We start from the raw sequence: 24,846 nt of genomic DNA, 5'->3' as shown, positions 1-24,846 counted from the left end.
GCCGTCTCTCCCTGGCAGACTTTGCACTTGCGGGTAAGGTGCTTCTCAGGGTACATGCGATGCATCAGTGACGGGCTGGGTAGCGATCCCGTCTGGAGCTGTCTAAATAAAACGGCTTGTTCTCGACTGAACCCCGGGCACGGCTGCGGGAGGGCTTTGCGAGCCAAGCGGAAAGCTTTCGTTATTTCGCTTTACTTGGTCATACGATCTTTCATGCTCAACCACATCGGGCGGTCGGCCGACGTGCGGTTCGTGAGTGTTCGCGCCTCGGCATGTGCCGTCTGGTTGCGGTCCGACCCGTTGCCTGCGTGTGGCACGAACCCCTTGATTCTCACTTTTTTGCCGTTTTCGGCAACCGCGTGCAGTATGCGTGCCATTTCCTTTGATACCGTGCGCTTACCTTGGTGTAATTTTTTACTGCCTGTCTTGAGTCACACAGCACCCTGTGACAGCCGTGGTCCAAGATGGCCATGGCGACGGCCACCTCAGACGTTTGTTCAGACTTGGTACATCTCACGCTGGCGGCCATCCGCAAGACGCCGGTCCTCTCAACAACGGCAGCCGTGAAGCCGTCCTTCAGATTGGTGTACTCGACCGCGTCCACGTAGCGTGCGTACCTGTCGTTGGCGTGCAGGAAGATCAGAACCTTGGCCCTCGCTGTCCTTCTTCCCTTGTATTGGATTCTCCTGGATGTTGCGGGGAGTTTCGTTTCCGTCCTGTCTGGGTATCCTATTCTTAGGTTCTCCAGTATCTGTCTCCCGGTCCTGGTTGTAGATGGCCGCTCGAGCTGGGTGGCGCGTGGTGCCTCCGCTATTTCCTCGAGCGTCTTCTGTATTCCCACTTGCAAGAGACTAGTCGTGCTCGTGTTTTCTTACAGCCCCAGTGCTGTCTTGAATGCTTTTTGGTTTAGAATGTCTATCTTGTCGCGCTCGTATTGCAACCACTTGCGGTAGACGGCTACGTACGCGACGTGGCTTATAACGAACGAGTGGACGAGCCTGATTAGGCTCTCCTCTCTCATGCCGCCTCTTTTGGATGTTACTCGTTTTGGTAGTCGCGTTGCGTTCGCTGCTTTTTCCATGAGCCGGGTGATGATGTCGCCCTTTCATGCGTTTCTGTTACCATACCTAGTATTCTGATCTTGCTGACCTTTCAAATTACGTTGCCTGATCTAGTTGTGATATTTGAACTCCTCGCATTCTCGTGAATTGATCTTGGGTTTGCGTTTCCTGACGGGAGGATGTACCAGGAGTTCCGATTGTTCGGCGACCACGTCAGTCCGGTGCCTTCACGTTTATCCTCAATTGCGTCGACCACCGATTGTAGTGTGGAGTCGATGTGGGCGTCGCTGCCGCCTACCGCCCACACCATTATGTTGTCCGCGTAGATGGCATGTCTGGCATAGTCGATGCTCGCGAGCGTCTCGCCCACCCAGATCATTATTAAGTTGAAAAGCATCGGCGAGATTACCTGCCCTTGTGGCGTGCCAGTGCTGCCGAGCTTCTTCGCTTTCTTTTGAAGGTCGTTTTCCCGTAATTCGGCGGTCCTGTTCGTAAGGATATCTTTGATATAATTGTAGGATCTTACTCCCATGTTGAGCTTGTAGACCTGGGATAGGATCGCCGAGTTCTTCTCCTTATCAAAGGCGCTCTGCAGGTCGAGGCCCACTATCGCTTTGTTGTCGTCGGTGTTGCCGTTCAGGATTTTAAGTGCGAAGCACTTCTTAGTCGGGCCTACTCCTGCTTCCACCGCCGTCCTCCGCCCGCAGCCTAGCAACGGAGCTAGCTACCGTGCCTAGCAACGGCGCCGGATTTCCGACGCGTGAGGGCGCTCGCATAGCGCCTCCTCTCCCCCCTCGCCTACTCTCCTAAAGCCCCTTTACTACTCTCCAGCTCGCAAAACCCTCTCTCGGCGCGCCAGCCAGGCCACTACACTAAAAAAAAAGAAACAGCATCCGGCGCCAGGTTTCGACCAGAGGACTTTGCGGCCGCAGCGCGACGCTCTACCGACTAAGCCACGGACGCGACAATGGTATCAGTGTTAGTAACGCGCCTTATATCTTTAACGCATTCAAACTACGTCGTCAGCGGCGTGCGTTGGCGACTCAGCGGCGTTATAGCGGCTTGATAACTGCGTGTGCAACAACCCTTAACGGTCCACTTTAGCGACCACAAGGCGGTCGTAATGACCGTCGCATACAACGACAACACAAACAAGTGCTGAAATAAATACTGTCGTTTCACTTTACTTTGCGTGTGTGTGTGTGTGTGCGTGATTACATTCCCTCTCGAACATACACGTTAATTCACCAAGATTTCCGCAGAGGGACAAACGAGGCGTGTTAAGCCGAACGTGATCACGAGGGGGTGTTAATGTAACTAACGGGCAAAATGCCACCAAACTTCAACAAACTCCCCCTCATAGCATCACCCCGTGCTTCGCACTTCCTCATACCCCCCTTCGGGGAAATGCGGGGGAATTTTTTGCATCTTGCGTGCCTAAGATGCAATGGCATTTTGCGTGTCAGAATAAGATGATTGACGCCGGGTAGAGGTCTTCCCATTCGAGGTAGATTTGCCATCCATTAAGCCGGACCTGCTCCTGTACCTTGCCTTCAAAGACGTGAGTGAGATGGGCCGGACGTTGTTGGTGTCGGGTGGCTTTCCGGGTTTTGGAATCGGTATGGTTCGGGCTTTCTTCCACTGCTTCGGCAGCGTGCCTACTCTCCAGCATTTGTTCAAGTAATTCGCCAGGTTTTCGATCGACTTGTCGTCGAGGTTCTCCGTCGCCTTGATCGTGACAAGGCCCGCGCCGGCCGCCAACCTACTGTTCAGGTCTTGCAGAGCTGAGCGGACCTCCTCCACGTCAATGATGTCTCTGTCGAGTCTTTCGTTGGGTATTTGGCAGTACAGTTGGTGTTGTTCCGTGGGTGTAGTTGGCAAATATTTGTCGCTGATATGTTTGGTTACATTGCCAGTTTCATGCCTCGAAACTTTGGTGAATGAGCTGGGCCAGTCTGTCTCGCTGTACTGATTTTGTGTTGAATTCGTCAAGCAGATGTAGTAGGTTTCATGTTTTCCCGCTATGCATCTGATCGTCGGCTACGTCGTAGATCTCGTTCCACTGCTGCACACATAGCGTGATGCAGTGTTCCTCGAATGCGCGGTTGAGCTCCGTGACTTCCTTTCTTAGCTTGCTACTCAGACGCTGTTTTTTCAACCGGTTCAGTATCGACTGCTTAGCTTAGATGAGGTGAGCTAGACGGCTGTCCATTCTGCTGGTGTCTACGTCCGTCTCCATTTGCATGGTTGAGTTTCTTACGTCTTTGGAAATCTCGGTGGCCCAGGTTTTGATGTCTTCGATTTCGCTTCCTTCCTCGGTGTTCTGTCTTCTGATGCCTCTGAGGTCTTTCCAGTCGATCCATTTGTGTTTTCTGGTGTTGGTGCCGCTGCGATCCGGAATCACAATCTCCATGATTGTCTGGTCACTGCCTAGGTCCACCCCCGTATTCCTCCAGGTGATCGTAACCGTGTTGTTAATCCTCACGAACGTGAGATCAGAGTGTTGTCACGGGGCACAGAGGTCTCAATTCTCGTCGGGAGCGCCGGGTACGTTATGAAGGTAAAGACTAGTTCTGTTGAGCCTTGAGCTCGGTTGCCGCCTTTCGCTGGGCTTTTCTCGTAGCCCCAGGCAGGGTCCATAGCGTTGAAGTGACCGAACCGGATCAGCGTGTCACGGCCCGCCGCGGTTCTGGCTTTGTGGAGGAGGGCTTTGAATTTCTGCTTTCTCTGCGATGGATTACTATAGACGTTTAGTGGGAGGCTGCTCGGTTTCCTTTTCTTGGTTGGTATAAGTTCAGTGACTCCTGCTCAATTTTGGTGTTGTTCAACCTGTATTCGACGAAGGTGAGTCCGTTCCTGACCAGGGTGCAGAGGCTCATGCCGTTCGTCGGGACAGCATGCACTCTGTAGCCGGGAAGGGACGGTGTACCTGTCAGAATCTCTTGGAGTAGAAGCACATCCGGCTGGCCCGCGGCATGCTCGATGTGCTGTTGGACGACTGCCTTTTTTAAATGCAGAGCATTTCAGTAACTCACGATGTCACCCGCGTTGGCGTCCGTAGTCCGCATCGCTCCCCCTACAGTATATAAAAAAATAATACTTACCGGCGCCAGGTTTCGATCCCACGACTCTGCGGGCGCAACGCAAGGTACATGGTACTCTACCCACTGCACCACAAAGCCGACACAGAATGGAAGGTTACGAACACGCCTTATATCCTTGACCCATTCAACCGTCGGCCACAGGTGCGCCCTCTCCCCCGCGTCCTCCTCGCCTTCTCTCCGCTCGCAGCGCCCTCTCTCGCCGCGTTCGGTTCGGGCGCACAACAGGTGGGGACGTGCGCAACACCCTCTCTCGCCGCGTTGAGTTCGCGCTGATCAACAGTCGGTTCGCGCGAAAGAAAAGGTGGGGGCGCTCGCATCGCGCTCTCTCGCCGCGGTCGGTTCGCGCTTAAGCCACATATGTCGTTCGCGCGTGCTCCGGTCGCTAACATCTGTGGCGTGATCGTGACGTCAACATCACGCGTTCGTGTGGTGGCGCGATTTTGGCGCTATAACACTCTCTCGCGAGGGGCATTGGATTGGATTCGATTGGATTGGCTTGGGTTGGCTTGGCTTGGATTGGTTTGGATTTGGATTGGATTGGATTAAAGTGGATTGTGTTGGATTGTGTTGCGTTATAGCCGCGCCACGTTGCGTCATAGCCGCTCCACGTTGCGTCATAGCCGCGGCAGGGGGTTCACGGCACGTTTCACGTTTCACCAGCGACTTCATCGACAATGTCTACGCTGGAAGACAACAATTACAACAACCAATACGTAATCCATACGACTTGCAGGCGCGCCCCCCGCGGAAATGCTCTGCATTTGATCGTGCCCCTCGCGAGGGGGATGTTTTAAATTTCTTGCTGAGGCCACGGCAGTTCCACTGCCACACACTTAAACCTTTTGCGTTGGAGGCCCTGATTGTTCTATCGTGAAAGAGGGAGCTGGTGTTCCTTGGTTTAGTTGCGCGATTATGGGTGCCAACGTCGGGTGAATGCAATTGGTTGTAGGGTTCTCTGCAGGAAGGTGAGTCTGCTTATGTTCTCCGTTTCGAAGGTTTCGATGGTTCGGGTCATTAATGTCTTCGAGCTTGGCGAATTTGAATTTGAGGTTGTGGCCTCTGTCGATGATCTTGCTACCCTTGTGTTTACGATGCCGGCTCCTTGTCGGTCGACTCATGGTTAACCATAACTTCTTTTGTCTTGTTGCTGTTGCTGTTTGGATTAGGGCTTTGTTGCTCGATGCTGCGGAGTTCGCTTCCGATCTCCGCGATCTCCTTGATAAGGTTGTGGACAGTGGCACGCGGAGCCGCATTTCCTTCCCAAAAGGCTTCAATGGTTTAGTGCTCCATGTTCGAGGTTTTGTCATTCTTCTTAGCATTGACATTGTTGTTATCACTTGGGATGTTTTGTATCATTGCTAGCGCTGCATCGTCGTCCCAGCTTACACGGTAGCGCGATGGTGATCTTGTTCTTGTTCCATTACGCGTGTTTCTGCTTTCACTCAGTTTGCGACTGCTATCCCTGGACTGTGGGCAATTTCGTGAGGGCGTCCTTGATTTGCGAGCAACTGGCGTGTCGAGCGGCTGGAAGTCGCTCTCCGAGGGCAGCTGGCGTTCGGCCTTCCGACACTCCCACTGGCGCTTGCGCACAACGTAGGAAATTTTATATTTAGCCTTACACGTTCTGTCAGCAGTCGGGTGCTCTCTGTCGCATAGCTTGCATTTGGCTGTATACTGACGGTCATCATTGGGGTTTCCGAGTCCACAAGCTCAGCATATTTTGCTCTCAGGTGTTGGAAAGAGTATGCCATTATGGTTTACGTTACCGCTCTGAACCTTGTCGTAGCCGCCTTGAAAGTTTGATACGACCAGGACACAAACTGAGTGATCGAAAGGCAACTCCGAAGACACTACCATAACACACAAGAAAACGCCACAAACTAAACGCAGTAAAATCAAATGGGGGCAGATTTTTTCAAGACAAATTTTAGTCACTGATGGCCTAATCAGCTATCTGTGGTTGGTGACAGACCTTCACGTTTTTTGTAAGAAAACACTGCTACCATTCATAAACAAGCGCAAGGTACGGCTTTCCGTCCTCCATATCTTGCGTGAGTACATTTGATGTTAAAATATAAGAGGCGATCTTTCACTGAAATATGTTGCAATGCCAAATATTTTGTGGCAGAAAACAAAATTGTTTTTTTAAACTACCCCAACATCTAGTTTAATGATGAAGAGTCTTATAAATATGGCCGGTATTCATAGTTTTTTCTGACGGCCACAAATGTTGTCTGGGCAAAAATCTACAGTCAAGTTTAGCAGCGCCGCCACGCCATTGCCATTATATTTACATTCTTGGTCGGATCATCACCATATATCTATGATGATGATTCGACCATACATCATATATCTATCATATATTTATCATCATGGTCGAGCTGGTGCTTTAGAAGACCGCGCTACGTCTATAAATGTTTAGTTTTAGCAGGTTTACTCTTATAACGAAGACGTTTTGTGCAATCACGTATACAATAGTTTAGCCATTTCATTTATCAAATAAATCTTAGCTCCAACAGTACAATTCACCCCAATCACGAACATGACATCCTACAGCCGCTAGTTTCTTTGCGTCATAACAAATATTTATTGCTACAAATTATTCGTTATTTTCGATCAAAGGGTGTTTCCAATGGTGGGCCAGAAGAAAGCGAAGGGGGCACCGTACAAAAGTCCTGATATACATTAAAGTGCGGTTCTGTGCGGCAATTGTGTTTAAAATAATCCCAGCATTGAGTACTCGGTGGTGAAGGCCTTCCGGGGTATCTGACACGTATTTCACATGATTTCTCTTCTTGACTGAACATGTCTGCAGAGAAGAGCAAAATTATTTTGAAAAACAAATTTGCCACGACGCAGTGGGCAATGAAAGTTCTACGAAAATAAATGTTCACAATCGCGCACGGTGGCGGCATATTGATCGTGTGTTCCTATCGGCTCGCGTGGCTTGTAATAGTAATAGGAAGGCTACTACCTAATCTGGTAGACGTGTCTACGAAAGGCTCCGAGAGTGGCAACACAGCCACGGTCGGAAAAAGAACAAACTACCTGCCGGCTGACCTTTTGGTTGATTTCTAGACCATGAATCATCATTCTTTCCCTGTGTTAATACAGTCGTTACGTTTATGTGTTGGCCTACTAATGTAACGCTATCAGCTTCTTTATACTCAAGTTTTCGGGGGGTGCTTCACATGCGATTACGTGAACCATTTATTGTGTTAATGTGCACCTCCAGAACTATGCCACGGTGTATGGTGTTCCCAGAGTGTGTGGGACGGGGCTGTGAACAGAATACGCCAGTACGATTGTTTACGAGTGCTTTTGTTTCACCTCCGTGTGAAGTTTTTTTCATAAAAAAAAACTTTTCTGAGGGGGGTGGGGGCAATTGTAAGGGGAGGCGCTCGTGTTGGCATCAACAACGTGGCAGGAACATACCCACGCAGTACTCGTGGGGCGAATTGGCGCATCGGGGATTGCCCTTAGTGCGGTTGCGGCGAGAAAGAAGAAGCGGCAAGACACATGAGGGAATGATGTGGGCCAATAAGAAGTGGCCAGACTCAAGGAGCTGGAGAGACCGGGCTGGAACGGAGGAGAACGCCCGGAGGAGTGGACAGAAACGAGCTAGAGAAGTGTCTACCTGGCGCCTTGGGTTACTGGGGCCGAGGCGCGACTCCTGAGTCGTGGAGGCGCGCAACGTTGGCGTACTCCGCCCTTGGACGACTCGCTGCCTTCTGCCCCTCGTCGACCGGCAGTGGCCGGTTGCCTCCTGCCTGCTGCTACATGGCACCCGATCGTGAGCGGGTGCCGAGGAGACCGTTGTATAGGCTCCGGAACGATCGCCGGGTGGCGCTGCATTCTCCCCTCCGCGGGAGCATATTGTATGAAACTCTATGCGCGGGAGTACGCGGTGGCTGCCGCCGCTTCGGCACGCGCTTTTTTCGCTGCGCGCATGCTACATTTATCGCGCTACGGTGAGGTCCGGGTAAAATTTTCTTTCGACTTATGAAAGCATACACGTTAGCACGTGTCCAGCAAGTTCGGTTTACACGTAGAGTAGCTACTGGGTCCATTTTTGCAGGTGCGTGTCTTGTCGTGTGCTAGAGACGCGTCGTCTGCTCCGCGCCGCTCGAATGGCCGAGCGCCCAGGCGGTTTCACGGGATAAAACGTGCTCTTGGGTGGTCGTCAGCTGCCGTCTTTTTGTCGTCCAGGCGACAGCTGCGCAACTTGACAGAGCGGATTTTTCTCTTGTTTGCTACTTTCTTCACGTGCTCCCAATTTGAACATCCGGATTTTATGGACGACAGAAACATTGAGGCTTACAAGAATTCCCGTTAATTCATTGTTTCTAACCTTTGAAATGATCAGCTGCCTCCTATGAAAGACGCACTAAAAAGGCACATGCTACTAAAGGGGTGCGCTGACAACACCGCATTTCTATTTTGCTTATCTTTGAAGGAATTTTGTTCGCAACGTTCGTCCCACAGATTGACCCGCTGGGAGTGAGCGTGGTACTGCGGCGGGAACAACAGAACATCTTGTCAGGACTCGGGACTCCGCCAACGTTCACGCCTGTTTTCTGTTATGTTCCCGTGTTTTATGACCATGTAGACACTGCTGCGGCAAAACATGGTTGCCTTGTGTGCAGTAAGCAAAACTGCTATAAGCTGGGACGGATTCAGATAGATTTTTGCCCTTTTGTTGTTGTTCTCGCCGTCTGCACAAAAAAGAAAGGCAGAAGGTGCAGCTGGTACGAGGGTGATTATTTCCACCTGTGCAGTGTTGCTGCGTGCATAAACGAAAACATATGGCCCTTCAGTCAGGCACGGCATAGACCAAAGAGTGGAGAACAGCTATGGCACGTCCAGAACAGCTTGGCTCCCAAGGCTGCCTCCGCTGCTTTTGGTGCTAATCAGAGGGGGAAAGCTAAATGAGAAAAAAGGGATTTTGCAGAAGAGAACACTAGTTCTCTGTTGCTCGGGCTGCCTGAAAATAGATAGGGGGTGGGGGGTTCTCCCCTCTACACATTTTTAATGCATGCTGCCAATGATTGTTTCCCGCTATAATAAATGAAATTCGAAATTGTTTAACATGGTGCCGTTCGATATCGTCCATATATAACAGAATTGGTTGACATTTTGCATGGGTGAATATTTCTAGCGATTTACCTGGCTGTAGTAGCTCTGGTCCGTCTTGTCATTGTGACTTGTGTTCTGGACGGGATTGCAGCGTTGTTCGTTTTTTTCCCCACATTTACAAATACTGGTAATTAAAAGAGGTATACATGAAATTCTGTATATTAATAGTAATTAAAAGTTATACGCCACAAGCTGTTCTGTTGTTTCCACGAACTGTCACTCTAACCCATACTTGTACTCCAAGCGGGTGACAAACATTGCGGACAAAAATGTCTTCATGGACAAGTAAAATGGAAATGCGGCGCTGTCACCGCACCCCTTAATTAGCGTGTGCCTTTCTAATGCGTTTTTATAAGATGCAGCTGATTGTTTCAAGAGTAAGAAATAACATATTACCATAATCAATCACGTTTATGTTACATTTCTTGCAAGCCTCAGTGTTGCTGCAGTCCAGAAAATCTGGATGTCCGAAGCGTGAGCACGCGAAGGGAGTAACAAACAAGAGAAAAGTACTCTGTGACAAGCTGAACAGCTGTCGCCTTGCAGACGAAAAGACAGCAGCCGGCGACCACCGAACAACGCGTTTCCCCCCTTCAAATCGTCGGGGCAGTCTGCCGGTCGAACGGCGGGTCTCTGGCAGACGATAAGACAAACGTCGACAAAAATGAACTCAGTAACTACTCTACGTTTAAACCGAACTTGCTGGACACGTGCTGGCGCGTATGGTTTTATAAGTAAAAAAAAATTTTACCCAGCCCTCGTCTTAGCGCGATAATTGCAGCACGCGCGCAGCGAAAAAACCACGCGCCCAAGGGGCGGCCGCCCCCGCGTACTCCCGCGGAGGGGAGAGTGCAGCGCTGCCCTCGCCCGGCAAACTTTAGCTTCGCCTCCCTATAGGAGGACAACGGTACGTCTTCTTCGTCAAAGTTCCGGCACATGACGTCATCATAGCCCCGAAACGCCTCGCTTCGCATCGTCGCTATAGCACCCATAACGTCCTGTGGCCAACTCCTCACCTCTCTGAACATTTGGTGGGGAGGTTTCTTTGATGTTTTCTTGAGAACTAGTATTTTTCAGTGTTATATATACGTATATTTGACGGACATTTGATGTCTGGTTTGCTGACGGGTGTAATTCTTTGTACTTTGATGCGTATTGTGGTTGTTTTTTCAGAATATATGTTCATTTGTGCCATCTGCAAGCGCCTTCGTCAAGTTATTGGCACTTTGGCAGGTCCCAGTCGCCGCTGTATACCTGAGAAGAACCCGCGGGGGTTTTCTTCCTCATGAGCGCCTGACTCAAGAAACCTCCAGACGCCCTTTTATTTTAACACACTGAAACTGCTTTGGATATGGCTAAAAATATCCCTGACGTAATGAAAAAAAAAATAGTCTGGTGTTATTGCATACATTTCAGGAATACTATACATTGCCACTAGAAGAAGGATGCAGAAGTACCACGGATCTTTCGAAATTTATTTGCATCGATAATAAGCTAGAATATTGTCTCAATACGCAGCGAGGGAGCAACCTTCTGTGTTCACTTTTGCTAGAATATACGGCGGTCCTCGAATGTTGTAAATACAAATTTTTCGCATCGAAGGAAGTAGCAGACTTACAGTCATCGTACTGCAGGGGGTGTTTAGTGTATATTCGAAATTTGCTCAAGAATACGCCGCAATTTCCTTCAAAGTGTTCGAATAGCAACACCTCCTCATGAGCCGTCTCTCCTGCAGAAAAAATATTTTGGCTCACATACATTTCACCATTAAAAAATAAACATTACGAACTTCGACATGCAACAGGTTCCCATTTCAGTTTATCCTGAATGGGTTCACGCAGAAATACCTGCTTATTCACGAAACCGCAGTCGCTGTGCCATCAGGCAAAGAGGCACTATTGGTCCCTTGTTTCGACTAATACGCGTCGAATAAAGCTCGATTGCTCGCGTAAGATGAAGCTCAACAACTTGATGTTCCTAAAAAAGTACGTTCTCAGTCTGAGTGTTACGGAAGGTTATAAAGCTGTGTTGACGGCGCCTCCATTTCATCCCATTGTGACGCTGTTGGCTAATGAGATTAAGCGCCGGAAAACTAGACATACCCGTAAAACGTTTTTCATGAACACACTACCTGGCAAAAAGATATTTGAATTATCCCACAAAATCTCCAAGCTCTCTTGAACAGTTGTTTTGAAATATTCACAGTACAATTGGCACGTGTTATACCACTGTGTTCATGTAGAAATGTAGCTAGAAAGGTTGCTTGTAGCGCCAACAACACTTGTATACTCCCCTATTAAATTAAATTTGCCCTCTAAATAAAAATATTGTTTAATGCTCTGTAAATAACGCTGAAATCGCGGATAATGTGCGGAATCGCTTTTTGCGGAAGCATTTTAGATTTCTTTGCCCAATAAAAAACCTAGATTAATTTGGTATTTCTTTTCTGTTTAAGTGGCAAAATCTACATTCCTAATTGAACAGAGGTAAATTTACGCCAAACATTTAGTAACTCTGTGTACCCAGCGGAGATTTGGCTACATGGCGCACTGCAATGTTATTGCAGGATGGTTTCTACTTCCGAGGATAGCGCACGTGTCGGGCAATGAAAGCGTAGCAACACGGAACTGTATAGACACGGGGGTAAGACATATATAGAAAGGTTCAACATAGCTAGTTGCTGCGATGTCTTCTTGTGGCCCTGCTATCGGTGACCCATGGCCGCAGGGTAGATGCTTGGAGTCTCGCCCAGAGGGCGCAACGGCGTCATAGCTGCGTTGCTTTGACTGACAGTAGTCAGCGCGATCCGAGGCTCCCTGGCGCAAAGCACAGGTGCCTCGATTAGCGTGCAGAGTGGCTGGTATACCCGTTTACAACTTAAGCACGGCACCACTGCATGTAAGGTATCACTCCGCCGAAGCGCCGGACCCGTGACGTCAGGGCGCGCGCGTTTTGAAAGAGGATCGCGGTAAATGCGTGGCATAATCTGTTTTTCTCACCGAGTTTGTTTGTCGTCACTGCAGTAATTTATAGGCAGATTAAGTCCGAAAAGTCATGGAAACGACTCGTGTTCGGTGTGGTTATTGTGTACGTGCGCTGGCGGTGATTGCGATCGGTTGTTTATCTTGGGTCTCTCATTTCAGAACTGATCGATTGTCCACACCTCACCCCACCAATTCGTGGACGGTGCGAGATTTCGTAATTATGACATACGAATGAACAAATAAGTTTTATATAGGGCGTAAAGGAGCGAGTGCGTCGTTAATTTATATGAGACTCACCATGTTACAAAGAGTATATACGTACGTGATGTGTGGTTGTGTGGTTTTGACATGGAGCTTCACTGAACAGCAGAATGCAGAGTGCGACAGGTGATTGTCGGCAGGCCTTCCATCTGGATTTACCACTAGGGCACTACCACAGGTGCATGAAGACATTTACAGTGCCCGTACACACTTTTGTTCAATGTTTCCTCCACATTATCACAATAACGCACTGCTAAGAACCTCGATATCTCACATTTCTCTCTGAAGTATGCTTTACAGTCCAGATGTTGAAACAGCTGCTTACACTTCTATTCAGCTGCTTATTTATATACGTGAGGCACTTTCGACCAACTTCACACTCAGTCTTCTTTATCACATTAAAACAAAGTTGCATTTAATGAAAACAAAGTTGCATTCAATGACCTCCCCATGCCCGTAATATGAGTCACATTTTATCGTGTCTTACAATAAGCCTGAGATTATTATACATGCTTTCGTTATAAGCAGTGTACTTTACATGCACGAAAATCGCAACGGCTGCTTTTTTGATACCATTCAACACGACACCAAGCCAGGGATGTGTTGCAAAATTGCAACTGCACCGTAAATTGTAATTTTTTAATTACATATTACATACATTGAATTACACTGCAAGCTATGACTTGAAATCACATTCAAGCACATAAGTAGCATATGATGCCACTTAGAACACTGCACGGATTTCCTTTATACCTTACTTTCAAATGCTGCCGTTGCAAAGTGGCTTAGTGAGATTGTTATACAAGTCGTTTTTTGCCTCAGCACCTCGGCAAATCTTCATTCCCAGCAGTGTCAAATAAAATAAAATCACCAAACAACGAGAAATATAGTTGCAGGTCACGCAATGCTGCAAGACAATTTCAAGCTTATGCGCAGAAGGTTCCTACTCATCAGGCACAACGCCACAAATTAGACGTAAAGAGAACAAAACGACATGAGCACATTTTGTACAGCAGCCAGTTATCGTAGCAGCCATTTAAAAAAATTTTCTGTACTGCCGCGAGGCACAGTGCTCTCGTTGAAGCTTGTCGCTGAAAGTTTCAGGCAGTCCGATAACTTAATCTGACAGCCTTGCCGGGGTGGTATTCAGCTTATCTTGTGCATTGCTGCAACATGTTGGCATTCGTTCCAAGGGTAAAAGAGTGTATTGTGGAAAGGCAGGGCACACATGGTAGCAACGTCAAAAATTTGTTAGTTGGACAGTAAGTTAGCCTGCTAAATGGAGTCGTGCGGACAGAACAGCCATTCTTATAGAAAAAGAGACTTCCTTAAAATTGTTGACTGCAAGCTTGGGCAGATGGTGGTTTTCCCTTGGTCGATGCAAAAATGAGCGGGAAGTTTTTCTGTTTCCTTTGCGTGCATTCCCCCGACAAGGCGCAAGCTCGTACTGACCTGTTTGCTTCCCCACAAACAGTACCACGTAATGTAACGGAAAAAGTATTTCTTCTTTGTGAGGGGATATTAACTGCGTAAAGTGTCAGTGACAAGGGAGAGCAGAGCCAGACACTCTCAGCTTGTACACTAATGTTCATTTTGTGGGACAGTGATAGAATCCATGTGGACCCGGGACGTCAGTGGGGTGCCGCCCCGCAACACATGGCGGAATGGCACGTCTCAAGCTCACCTGGACCGCTTCTGCGTTACCGGGGACTTCTTGCAGTGGGTGGTTAGATGCGGTGTCGCACGTCTTGTCTGACCATGGACTAGTGTCTTTTCTTTCTCCACATTAATCAGCTTGGCTCTTGTCGAAAGAAAGACCAGCAATCACCAGATAACGAATCCTGACGCTGTTCACAAACCTCAACTCGTAGAATAAGTAAACAAGACCATTGGAAACCTTGAAACCAACACTGCAGACGTGGCCGCATGAAACTATTTTAAGGCAAGAATTGAGCGTGAGGCCACAAAGATAGGTAGGCGAAGGCAGCCGAGCATAAAGTTACAAAGCGTCGCCTCAATATTACAAGATTGTCTTTTCAATAATGCAAGATTGTGTCACCATCCCCCTTAGTTTTATGTTTCATGATCCTCAGCCCTACATTGTTGACCAGCCATGTAAACAACTTAAGTATTGTTGCACAAAAAGTTAATTTTGCTGCATAAAGCAAACATAGTGGGACGGTACAAAGGTGGCAAGCTCGCTGTAGGCCAGACCGCTATTCAACATTTGGTGGGCTCTTAAAAGAGCCGTTTGGAGCTTCGGAGCTGAAGACTGCAACATGGTAAGCCTCACTCCATTTGCTCGATGCCGGAGACGTCGTCATCTGCACTCCCACAGCTGTCGTCGTCTTCCTCAACAAGGCTGATGATGATTGGCTCCACATGGTCGCTGAACCCACGCGCCTCTCGGCACTTGTCATCAATGCCAATGACGTGCTCAACAGCCTTGGCCCAGTTGCTTGGAGATACATTCTCAGCTGCTGTGATGAGGAGCTTCCGCACACTGTCAATCTTGAAGTCAGTGTTCAGCCTAGCAACTTCACCTTTCATCTGCGCCCAGATCAGCTCGATGGAGTTAAACTCGCAGTGGTATGGTGGCAACCTCAGAACATCGCACCCAGACTTTTCTGCCGCGACATCAACTCTGAACTTCACAAACTGGTCTTTCACTGGCGCCACCAGTTCAAGAAGCTGCTTCTTTGTCAGCGTTGCATCATACGGGATACCTTTTGATGTCAGCCAGGCTGGTATGTCAGGCTTGCGTCAGGACATGGTCGGGACATTCTCCAGACACCTGGAGTGGTAGGACGCGTTGTCCATGATGACAACACTACCATGGGGCAGCTTAGTGAAAACGGAGTCAAACCAAGCCTCGAAATGCTCGCCGTCCATTTCCTCGTGATAGTCTCCTGACTTCGTTCCTTTGAAGACGGACAGACAGCCGTCAACAAAGCCGTCCTCGTTGCCGATGTGGGTGACTACCAGCCGCGCTTCTCTTCCGGATGGCTGTTTGAGCCCAATCGTCAAACCACGCAGGAAAGCGTCCTCAGACGTTTTCACTGTATCGTCCCTCCAAGCCTTCGTCACGGTGTGGCCAGCGTTTACCCAAGTTTCGTCTGTGTAGAATACCTTGCGATGCTGCTGCCTGTACTCAGCGATCTGACGAACGTACCTCTGCCGCCAAATCAGCACGTCCTGACGCTCGATCATCATCGAATTTCGTTCGCGTTTCTCGAAGACGAAGCCGATGTCACTCAGGAGGCGGCGGATGGTCCACGTTCGAAGGCTGGGAAGATGCTCACTCCTCCGAAATTCTTGCGCAATCTTCTGTGCAGTAGGAGGCTCGTTGCGCCGGAAGAGGTCGTGCACAATGTTTCTCAGCGCGCACAAAGTGAAGCCGTCATACATCGCAGTGCGGCGTTTGCGGTTCTCGCTTCCGGGCCTTTTCCGCGAAGGTGTTGTCAGCTTCCCGCCCGTCACCTTCGCTTTGGATTTGATGTACAAAATCTTCCGGAAACTGACACCGGTGTACTCACTTGTCTTGCGGCACGTTTCTTTCACGCCAACGTGCTGGTGCTCCCCTCGCAGCTTCATGTAGACGTTCAAAAGTGTCTGCTGAACGTGGCGACAAAGAACAATGCCGCTGCAGTTCTTCCTGTACAGATACTTCGGCGTTGATGGGCTCTGAGGGGGAGGTGACTCGCCCCAGACCGCAAACGCGACGAAGAATCTGGAGTCGAAGAAACAGTAACAAATGCGGCTGCAGGTGGTACTGCGTAGTCATGCTCCGCCAAAAAATCGACCTCGTACGAGACGTCCATTTTGGAGAATGAGATGGTGGAAAATGTGGGGACAAAAATACAATGCGTGAAGCAAAGGGGCCACTATACGCTAACACATCGTAATTTCAAAGCTAGTGAATAATGCATACGTGTGTAAAATACAACACGTAAGCCATAAAAAGTAAACTGAACTTTGTTATTTTTTTAATAATGCTCTCTTTTGTCATTTTTTCACCGGGTTTTGACTGGGAATGGCAATTTTTTATAATATTTTTACGGTTTGATACACGGTAGTTGTGGTAATGTATCTCACATGGAAATTTTAAAATCCCAAGAACATTCAGTTTACTTGTTTTGTTTTTTGGGGTTCTTTTATTTTGTGCTTCCAAAAACAGTCCCAGTAACGCACTCTTTGCGCCGAGCGGAGGAACAGCCGGTTGCGGTGATGAGGCGCAAGGTGCGTTCTTAAGTTGTAAGCGGGTATAGTCCGCCCGATCATGGCGGCCCCCGAATGAGGAAAATACACCCGGGCTATCCGGCGCAAACTTGGGTGACTGAAGACGGGGCATGCACGTGTGGCCGGCTCTACGGCGCGGGCCCCACGGCGCCGGCAGAGCCGGCGACGTGCCGTCACCATAGCATCGTCGCTGTGCTCGTTTGAGCATTGCCCTCACTAAGCGCACCCCGAGGTTCACATGGTCTTACTTCATTGTGGCGTTTATACGGTCTGTCGTCTTCCCCTCTCTTCAGCGCGCTCTTTGGTCGCTCTTCTCTTCTGAAGTATCGAAGAGCTCCAATTCTGTGCTGCTCGAATTCATTATTTGTCTGCGAGTTGCCGTATTTATTTATTTATTTATTTATTTATTTATTTATTGATTTATTTATTTATTTATTATTTTTATTTCTCCGGGTTACCCCTAAAGGCCCTCTGGACGAGGGTATTACATAAGGGCCAGGGCCAAGAGAACATAATACGAAAATACGGAAAAAATACAGGACGGAGTTTAACCAATAATTAGATACAACAAAAGGAAAAACCATAAATACAACCTACAGCCATACGGCGTTTTGCAATCGCTAGACAACAGGATAAATGTGAAGATAGCACGCAAGAGCTCTAAGAATTTGAATCTTTTTTGAAGATAATATGGGCTGGTTGTTTAAAGACAATAACGTAAAAACAAAAAAAGAATATAAGAAGTGGCAGTATATCCTGAACAAGCCTGCGCCAAAAAAAAAAGAACAATGAATGCAAGCTCAACTATAAGGAGTAATTCGATGGTTAAAAAGTACAGGGAAAAGGATTATTTTAAAAAAATGTAGTTAGTGAAGGTACCGCGCAAGGGCTCCAAGGGTTTATTATGATATTTTTCTGCGGTAACATGTGCTGGCAAGTACTTCCACTCAACAATTGTGCGCGGCATGAATAATTGGGCGAAACGAAGTGAATGACAGAGTGGGCGTTTCACTTTGTTGACGTGATCCCGTCGTCCAAAGAGAAGAGAGGGACATTCAAACAAAACTTTCATGCGGTGAGGGGTGGTTGTAAAGCTTGTTAAAAGGGAATAACCGCGAATATTTACGACGAAGGGCCAAATCCACAAGCTCAGCAGTTTTTCAATTTACGGATGGTGGAAGAAGAAGAATGATCAGAGTAAATAAAACGAGCAGAACCGTTTTGCAAGGATTCCATATTTGATACCATGTAAGCTTGATGAAGCTCCAACAAGGCGCTAGCTTACTCCGGTATAGGGCGAATTAAAGGGATGAAAGGCATATATTTTAACTGTGATGGAGTGTGTTTTATAATACGCTTCAGCAACCGGAGAGACCAGTCAGCGCTTGCATGAGTAAGTTCGACGTAATGCTTGCATATTAGACCCCGCTGAGAGTGAATGCCACGGTACTTGTCAGAAGATATGCACTCGAGTGGCTCATTACTCAAAGCCTAATAAGTATGGATACGGTTAGCAGAGTTAGTTAAAGACATAAGCTTAGTCTGAGAAACATTTTGCGTCATAAGCCAGGTTGAACACCAGAGATTAATTTCGTCCGGATCAGAATGCAGGGTAGAACAGTCGGAATCAGAGGAAGTGTCACCGTATACTACGCAGTCGTCTGCAGACAGTCTAACTTTGGAAGACACAAAGTTGGGGAGATCATTAAACATAGACGAGGAAGTGTAGAGGCACCAGGGCGCTTCCCTAGGGGACGTCAGCGGTTACCCGCAGAGAGATAGAATTTACATTTATAGCGAAGGTGAATTGCGACCTTGAGAAACGAAAAGCTTTTATCCGTGTAAGAACATCCGTGTGAAGATTAAGTTGTGCTAGCTTTACTAATATACTGTCTTGATGAACACGGTCAAAGGTTTTAGCGAAATCCAAGAAAACAGCATCGACCTGATAACCGGCATCCATAGATTTATGAATATCATGAACAAAACCGGCCACTTTGGTGTCGCAGGAATAAACCTTACGGAAACCGTGCTGACAATTAGAAATGATGCTGGTTTTTTCAAATAGTTCATAATTTGTCTGTGTATGACATGCTCTAAGAGCTTCAAAATGGTACTGATCAGGGGAGTGGGCTTTTAATTCAGCGGGAAAGAGCAGTCACTGGATTTGAAGAGGGAACAAGCTTAACTGTTAGCTAGACTACAGTAACAGTTCCAGTAGACAACGGCTGGAGAAACAAAGTGCTTAAGGAGGGACTGACAAACAGTTATACGAATTTAAGGATTTTATCATTAAATCCTGTATTATCGGCGGTTGCAGAAATTTTCAGTTTCTGCAAAAAGCACAAAAGGCCCGCTTCGCTGAGCGTAATCTCCAGCATAGCTGTACCGTATGAACTGTTCAAAACGGAGTGGATGAAATATCTTCTCTTGTAAAAACATAAGAAAAAGCCTAATTTAGAAGCTCTGCGGATTCAGATTCGGGGACTGAAACGCCGCTGTTTTTGTTTAAAAGTAGATCTTTATTACTTGTAAGGTTTGCAACGAGGGAGAACCTGCGTGGGTTATTTAAAAAGATCGATTATAAATAATGGAAAAATGGCAAGACGCCTGTAAGTGGTTTCTCGTGTTCTAGAAGTGATATTTTTATTGCACTCGGACTGAGGTACTAGAGTTCATAAAGTTGAAAATGGTTATGCAAGTCATGGCGTGCCGATACCGTGTATAGAGGTGGGGTAAAGTAACGCCAGGTGGTGAGATTTTTGGGCGCTAACGTTTCGGGGAGATCTTGGGGTGAGCTGTGGCAGGATTGCAAGGTCCGTGTCATAATGTGCTGGCTTTCGCCTTTCGTGGAATGTGGGTCAATGAGATGCCTGAGCAAACATGTTCTGCGAGCGGTGAGGGTACCTTGGATGCTGTCACATCTCTCAAGGCAATTTTCTTTGGAGTGGCGATTGGCGTTTAGGCACTGCAATTCTAAGGTGGAGCTTCCGGGTACGATTTTATCGTTAACATGGCTTTTTGAGTCTGCGACGGGTTTTAGTCGGTGACGGATAAAAAATTTTCATCTACGCGAGTGGTTTGAAAGTTGGTAGGAATAATGTGTTTCTCTGACTGTTTAATTAATGTTATCTTTTCGATCACATCAAAAACTGGTTGGGGTCTATATGGGGCACGAAGAATCGGGTTTCGGAAAGGCATCTAAGTTGGAGAGACGACGGACTTATCTTGAAGTTGTAAGGACGATTTCGAATGGTGAGCTCAATTATATCGTGATCGAATCGAAGGTTCCTGCCAGTTGATGTCCACACTACACTTAGGGGCCCATAAATAATGACCGATGTGGAAATGCGCCTGGGTGTGCTTTTATGGTCACCCAGAGATCCGTCCCGAAACACAGTATAGAATGGCCACGTCGAACAATAAACCAATCTTCTTTCAACGTAAACGTGGCAGCCATATTGCTCGGTATTGCCGGAGCCACTGGGTTTCTCAGTGCCAGAACAATACTGCCTAATTTCTGTACGACGTATACGACGCTTCACCCCTACCACTCAGCCACCCCCCTTAGACACAGTCGTTCCCACCTCCTGAGTTGGTGGGAGTCGTTCCCACTGCCACCGCGCCCTCAGTCGTGTTCTCGTGTCCGCCCTTCTCCGCACCCCAAATATGCGCCCAGTTCACCGGAAAACTAGGCAAATCAGCGCAAGGAGGTGACGCTGCATTTGCGACCCTACCAAGAAATTTTCTGTATACGATCACTAACAAGCAAAACTTACTCCATGTTCATGTGGACGGTATACCCGTGCACACACCATTGACACTGGTACTCTGGTGTGCGCAATAATTTCACACCGGCCATCTCAAATTCGGAAAGAAGTCCTACCTGCTACATGTTACGCCGATGTCGCCGATAACGAAATTACGTACGTTGTCTCTTTGAATAGCCCTTGTTACGATCAGTGACTGCCATACTGCCGGTTTGTTCATCTGCGTATGTGTATGTATGTGTGTACGTGGATGTAAGTGTATATATCTATATTTCTATCTTTTTCACACAAGTACTCGAGTCGAATGATTTACTTTACTTTATCCGTATGTACGAAATTGTACTTGTACAAGTATCAATTTGTATTCGCCCATGATTGTGCACATGTTTTGTATTTTAGCAAGTGTTACTGCTTATATATTAGTTGTGTATTTTTATTGCTGCCCCTCATATGTATTAAGTGTTTTTTTGCGTTTGTATCTGTACTGCTTACAGGCTTAGGGTACCCAGGCCTCGTCAGGCTTAACCGCCTTTTGCCTCGGTCCGCTCTTTTCTATGAAAAGAAAATAACCTTCACTTCACTTCACTGTTTGGAAACACTGTGCCCATGATGTGATCATCGGACAATATTTTCTTGTAGTGCATTCCGCCCTCTGAACACCTGATGTGTATTCGCACTTTCCAGCAACGGCGGCGGCGCCGCACGCCTTTTTTCCCAAGCTGTTTGTGGATGATCGGCGTCCCGGGCGAAGGCACCCGGAGCGTTCGGAAAGTGGTGATTGAGAACGCAAAGCCAAAAAGCAATCGCATGTGCTGTGTACCGCAGTGTAGAAATCGCTCAGTGCCGGGAAAAGCCAGCGTTCATACCTTTGTTAGAGATTAGAAAGCCCGAAAGGTTTCGATAACTATGCTCCGCATTAGAAAAGGTGTCAGCAACACACTGGGGTTTGCAGTAGTCACTTCACGAAAGCTGGGCCCAGCCTACGGTGTAACGCGCGGTTTCGACACTGGTGACGCTATCTCGATTCACCAACGTCCACACAGTGCATCCCATGCCGTGTGGGTGGTTATCCAAAAGGAGGTCGACAAGATGGCACAGAGGGACATCATCGTACCATCCCCCATCCTTTGGAACCTACGTGTCATACTTGTTAAAAAGTTGGAGAGATCATGGCGCTTCTGGTTGGATTATCGCCACTTGACTGAGGTAACAAAGAAGGGCGTGTACTCCATTCCCAGTATTGATGACGTAATGTCGTGTCTTTACAGAGCCCTGTACGTTTGATCTATCGACTTTAGAACACGCTATTCGGAAATTTTCGCCTACAAAATGGAGCTGGAAAATCTGATTTTATCACACCCAATGGCCTGTACTAGTTTAAGGTGTAGCCATTTGGAATGTGTAATGCTCCCGCGAATTTCAAGAGAATGTTTCATGTTCTATTGCAGGAACGATCATGGACGATCCGTCTTGGTTACTTCGACGACGTCGTTGCTTTACCCCTTCATTCAGTTCCCATATCGTCTGTCTCAACATTTTCTCATTTTTTATCTGTGCAGGCCTGCTGCTGATCTACTCCAAGTGCCGTTTCGGCCCTCGTGAAATACCCATTCGTGGTCACCTCCTTGACGCTAGAGGAGTACAGCTTCATCCTGACAAAATATTTGCTGCGAATCATTTCATAGTGCCGCGCACGACCAAACACGTACGCAGTTTTATCGGGCTCTGCCGAAAAGTTTGTCGTTTCGGTCAGGACTTCACAAAAGTCGCCCGGCCCCTTTCCACACTCTTTAAGAAAGATGTCCTGTTTTCCTTGTACCACGGCTAAGTCGCAGTTTTTACCAAATTACCAAATTAACATCGCTCAATCTCCCTCTTCTAACGCTATTATAAATACCAGACGCGCTAATCATATATTGCATTTCGTAAATAACTTGAGGACTGCGTAATTCTCGGAAAATATCAAAATTATTAGAAGAACTTAAGAATATGAATATTCTATTTGTCCCAGAACTATGTCACAATTGGTATAGGCGATAAACGCAAAAACAACACTTACAATACGTTTACAAACAAAATAAGGTACGTTCGTACAGCAATAACAACAAGAAAGTTGTCCATTTTGCACGATTCTCATGTGTAGGAATCAGTCTGTAACATACTTTCAAAAGGAACATTTTTGTAAAGACAATCTTAAGACAACACCGCTAAAACTACTCTTTAGAGACCGCTTTGCCGTCTAGAAGTACGAATACTTATTATATTATGCTTATTAATTGTCTCTTTATTGGTCGTAAAGTAAGCCGAGATATTTCAGGTCCTGTATAAAAGCAGCTGCTTGACAATCTTAGTGTGCGTAGTTAACATTTATTTCATATAATATGGGTCTTCGAAACAATATACGACTTCGGGGGAAACCAAGCCAGGAAATATAGCTGAGTTTACGGCATGTTCTGCAAATGTACAGCGAAACAAATTTTCTTTTATGTGACACGATGCTCAGTACAAAGTCAGTTGTTCTCTTCCCAACTGACATTTGTTTAGGCTTTCTGCGATGCAAAATCAGACCAAAAACTACATAAACCATTTTAATATAAGCCCACCAAAATCACAGTAAAATAGTTCCTTCGTGCATCTTCAAAATAGTTGCCTGTTGCTCGCTATACCTTTTCAGCAATGTTCGACGCACTCATATAGTATTTCTAGTGGTATGTATATGTCACATCTTCCTGAGAGTTAGTTCTCTACCATTGTATGATTCTCAGCGGTATTCTACACCTACGATTGTCTGAGACGTTTTCGCACAGGGAAAAATAGCTAGTAAAGATGCTTACGTGTTTGAGCTGTGTAGTTCTTATCGTCAATTGTGAAGGTTTCTGAAACATAGAAAGGAGACAAGAAAGTGTGTTACATATCTGCTTAACAAATCTATAGCCCTGTTGTTCCGGACCTGCACAATGTCATCGTACGGCGAGGTGTTTTATGCGGTCAGAATTGTACATATTCTCGATGTAGACACGACAACACGCTGGTCTCAATACCCAAGTGGCGTGCAGCAGGCTCAACGGACTATACTTCTGTTGGCGACACCAGGTTCGACTTAGCTTGCATCTGCGCGTTCTTGGCCACCCTTACACGACCAGCCTGCCTTTGTTGCAGTTTTTTGCCACCGCTCCTACAGAGGATGCTTGGGCCACAAGGAGCGTTGTTGGCGGAACTGACAGCGACGCGCATGCCGAGCGGGGTTTACTCAGCGCACGCCGCTGCTGCGTCTTCCTCCGTCTGCTGTGTCTGTGTGTAAAAAATGGCTGCTTCTTCTTTCATAGGAATCGGTAAAACACGAAAGTGAAAGGTGCCTTCACAGGAGCATTTGAATGTTTATTGGGCATCGATATAAACTTCGACATCGCTGTTTTATATTTCGTTGGTATAGCACCGTTACACGCACCAACAGTAGACACTGGATTACACGCGCCGGTGCGTTCCGTAAATCCGATTGAAACCCCAGGCGCTCGCAAAATGTGCGAAAGAAACCGAACGGGTTGTCAGCGAGTCGTTTGGGGAAGTCAAAGTCCGCTACAACAACAGGAGCATGAATTGCGGGTGGGCAGCAGCCTTGTGGGTGTGCTCGGCGAGCGACGTCCAGCTGGCGGGTCGCCTAGGCAAAGATGTGATCACACACAATGGACCTGCTCCGTGGCGTGTACGCGAGACGCTTGCGTTACAGCTTGTGGAACGCGGCGGCGGCGTTCCACAATCTGAGCGGTGTTCCACATAGGCGGCGGACGGGTGAACACAGCACTTCCGCTGCTACACACTGCCCTATCGAGGCGCCAACTATCTTCGCTCCTTAGCGTCATGACAAACTACTTTGCTTCACCTCTCCTAGATGGCAGCACCATCTGAATGGACAAGTCAGAGGGAAGGACATAAGGCGCGTTCGTACAGCTACCCGGGCATGATTTCATGGCTCAGTCCGTAGACCGATTAACACCTCCCGTTGCGGATATAGTGATCGTGGGCTCGAAACCTAGCGCCGCCGCGCCAATGGAACTTTTTCTGGTGATATCATTTCCGTGACGGATATGACGTCGGTGAGGTTTGTGTCCCCGACATAAAACACTTTCGTTTAAAAAACTCGTCATTGTTCTGTCAGAAGATACGTGCCACCGCGTGTAGTGCGATGTACTTTTATGCACCGTTGTTGGTAGTTGGTCGACGGCGGCGACGGTTTGATTTCTTAGAGGTGCTTTTGTCGTTATTAAAGTTGCCATGATTTGAGGAGAATGAC

General features: G+C 47.5%; 1 long non-coding RNA gene across 3 annotated transcripts in view; it reads right to left on the bottom strand.

Annotated features, from left to right (window-relative positions):
* Nucleotides 1–6,767: 6,767 nt before the first annotated feature.
* The window catches only part of LOC144141632 (uncharacterized), a 39,254-nt gene continuing 21,175 nt past the window's right edge, over nt 6,768–24,846 (bottom strand). For 2 of the 3 annotated variants that reach the window (XR_013316662.1, XR_013316660.1), the window contains 3 exons: nt 23,390–23,431; nt 10,920–11,030; nt 6,768–6,974 (listed from right to left, as the gene is read on the bottom strand). This is a non-coding gene — a long non-coding RNA (uncharacterized LOC144141632). Of the gene's footprint in view, nt 6,975–10,919; nt 11,031–22,829; nt 23,009–23,389; nt 23,432–24,846 lie in introns of those variants that run through there. The other variant, XR_013316661.1, reaches the window with a different exon arrangement.

This window comes from Haemaphysalis longicornis, unplaced genomic scaffold (assembly GCF_048455015.1).
Source record: "Haemaphysalis longicornis isolate Haplotype H1 unplaced genomic scaffold, Haemaphysalis longicornis Haplotype H1 scaffold_6, whole genome shotgun sequence".
Classification (NCBI taxonomy): Eukaryota; Metazoa; Arthropoda; class Arachnida; order Ixodida; family Ixodidae; genus Haemaphysalis; species Haemaphysalis longicornis.
The sequence above is the reverse complement of the archived record's forward strand: the minus strand, read 5'-3'. Positions and strand labels throughout refer to the sequence as shown.